Consider the following 3,053-nt stretch of genomic DNA (forward strand, 5'->3'; position numbering starts at 1 on the left):
GCTATAAAATTTAAATTCTGTAATCTTTATGTTAAATGTAAAGGTTGAATTTTATCATGTTGCTGACAATCACATGTAGTTGCATTGTATTCTATGTCACTAATACTAAATAAATTAGCTCTTTGTGCGTAAGATGTGTCATCTCAAGTTCTTCTCTAAGGTTCACTGGGAGCTCTCTCTATCCTTTTAAATAACTGCAAGCACAGTTCTTTTTATATGGTGAGGCATCTAACACATATGTTATGATTGGGGTGCTTCTGATGAACTATTCAGCATAACATTAATTCACCATTCAAATGTCATGGTGAAGCTACCTTGGATGAGCTAGCGCAACCTCCTTTGGAAAGTGGAGCCTCCACCAGTACTACACCTACCTAGGTAAGGTAATTTCATCTGTTACGGTAAAAGAGGATGTATAATTTAAATGGTGAAATGCTAGGAACAGTGGAGGTCCAAAGAGATTTAGTGGTCCATCAAATCAGATCACTAGAATGTAGTAGACAAACACAAAAACAATCAAAAGACAAATTTAAAGAAAGCATTTGATCAGGTACCACATAAAAGGCAGGTTAACAAAAGTGAGGCTCATGGAATAGGAGGGTCAGTGTCCAATTGAATAAAAAAAATTGGCTTAAGGATAGAAAACAGCGAGTTGTAGTAAATGGTTACATTTCAGACTGGAGAATGGTAGATAGTCATGTTCCCAAAGGTCATATATACTTAGTGGCACAGTTCCAAAGAGTGTGCAGGAACAGAGGGACCTGGGGGACATGTGCATCAATCTTTGAAGGTGGCAGGACATATTGAGAGAGTGGTTTGTGAAGCATATGGGATCTTGGGCTTCATAAATAGAGACATTGAGTACAAAAGCAGGGAGGTTATTCTGAACCTTTATAAAGCTCTGGTTCAGCCCCAAGTGGAGTATTGCGTCAAGATCTGTTCACCACACTTCAGGAAGGATGTGAGGGTCCTTGAGAAGGTACAGAGGAGATTTACCAGATTGTTTCCAGGGATGGAGAATTTTAGTTACAAGGTTAGGTTGGAAAAGCTGGGTTTGCTCTCCTTCAACAAAAGAGATTGTGGGGAGATTTAATAGAGGTGTACAAGGCTTAGATAAGTTAAAGAAAAACTGTTCCCATTAACAAATGGTACAAGAGCCACAGGACAGTTTGCAAGTTTTGGGCAAAAGATGCAGGGGGAATATGAGGAAGCACTTTTTTATGCAGCGGTTGGTAATGACCTGGAACTCGCTGCCCACAAGGGTGGTGGAAGTGGATATGATCAATGACTTCAGGAAGAAGTTGGATGGTCACCTGAGAAAAATAGTTTTGCAAGGTTATGGAGATCGAGCCAGGGAGTGGGACTGACTACATAGCTCTGTGGAGAGCCAGTATGGACTTGATTGGCCGAATGATCTCCTTCTGTGCCGTAAATGACTCTATGACTTAATAGGATGTTAGACATTTTAATTAGAGAGCTATAATATAAAGGGAAGTTTTGCTACAGCTATACAAAGCCTTCATCTGCAGTACTATGTACAGTTCTGGGTACTGCACCTTAGCGATAATATATTGGCCAGGGAAGGCCAGAGCAGATTCACCAGCAAGTTACCAGGGCTTTAAGGGGTAGATTATTAGGAGCGCTTACATAAAATTACTCTTGTATTCTATGGAATAATGAAGGTTAAGGGATGGCTTGTTTGAGGTTTTTAGGATTTTGAAAGGAATTGATAGGGTAGATAGAAGCTTTTTCTGCTGTGGAGGAGTCTAGGATAAGGAGACATAACCTTAAAATCAGAGCCAGGCTATTCAGGAGTACAGTTCGGAAACACTTCTTCATGCAAAAGGTGGTAGAAATGTGGAATGCTATCCCACAAAAAGCAATATATGCCAGCCCAATTAATAATTTTAAATCTGAGACCAATATATTTTTGCTAGCCAAGGGTTTAAAGTGATATGGAGCCATGACAGTGTTCCTATTCCAGAAAGCCAGTGGGTGAATAATAGAACTGGAGCCAATCTTTACAGACTTTTATATTTATTTGCAGTATTACATATTACAAGCATACACCTCCAAATCCAACAACCAGTTTTAGTTTGTCTATTTACAGGGTGCTCACGTGAATGCCCACCCACCCCCCCCACCAGCATACAATTAAACAAATTAATATACAATTAACAGGCCGATGAATGGAGGTAAGTTACAGATCAGCTATGATCTCACTGAATGACAGAACATGTTTGAGGTGCTGAATGGCCCTGTTCCGATGTTCCTTCCTATGTTGCCTTTATCAGACAAATTTACCAGATTTTCCGATATTCCAGTTGCCTTTTGTGAATTGCAGCTGTAGTTCCTCTGCTTTCTTGTCAATGGCTGAATGTTGTTTACATTGGGAAGAAGTCTACAACTCAAACCGTAGAATGTTCCAAGTTGGAAAGAGAAACAAGAACAGTTGCAAAAAACAATCAGAAAGGTTAATGGAGTGTTGATCTTTATCTCAAGGGGGTTAGAATACAAAAGTGCGGAAGTGATGCTTCAGTTGTACAGAGCCTTGATCAGACCTCATTCAGAGTACTGTGTTCAGTTTTGGGCACAGCACCTCAGGAAAAATATATTAACCATGAAGGGGATGCAGCGCAAGTTCACCAAAATGATACTGGGGCTTAAAGGGTTAAGTTATGAGGGCAGGTTGCCTCAAATTGGCTTGTATTCCCTTGGGTTTAGAAGGCTGAGGGGTCATATCATTGAGGTGTTTAAAATGGTAAAGGGATTTTATACGAATAGTTACAGAAAAACTATTTCCTCGAGTGCAGGCACAATCTTAAAATTAGAGCAAGGCTACTCAAGCGTCAAATCAGGAGGCAATTTTCACACAAAGTGGAGTGGAAATTTTGAACTCTGTCCCCCAAAAGGCTGTGGATGCTGCGTTAATTGAAATATTCGAAACTGAGATTGATAGGTTTTTGTTAGGTAATGGGTATTAAGGGGTGTGGAGTAAAGGCGGGTAAATAGAATTGAAGTGCAGATCAGCCTTCATCTAATAGAATGATGAA

Source organism: Heterodontus francisci, chromosome 9 (assembly GCF_036365525.1).
Source record: "Heterodontus francisci isolate sHetFra1 chromosome 9, sHetFra1.hap1, whole genome shotgun sequence".
Taxonomy (NCBI): Eukaryota; Metazoa; Chordata; class Chondrichthyes; order Heterodontiformes; family Heterodontidae; genus Heterodontus; species Heterodontus francisci.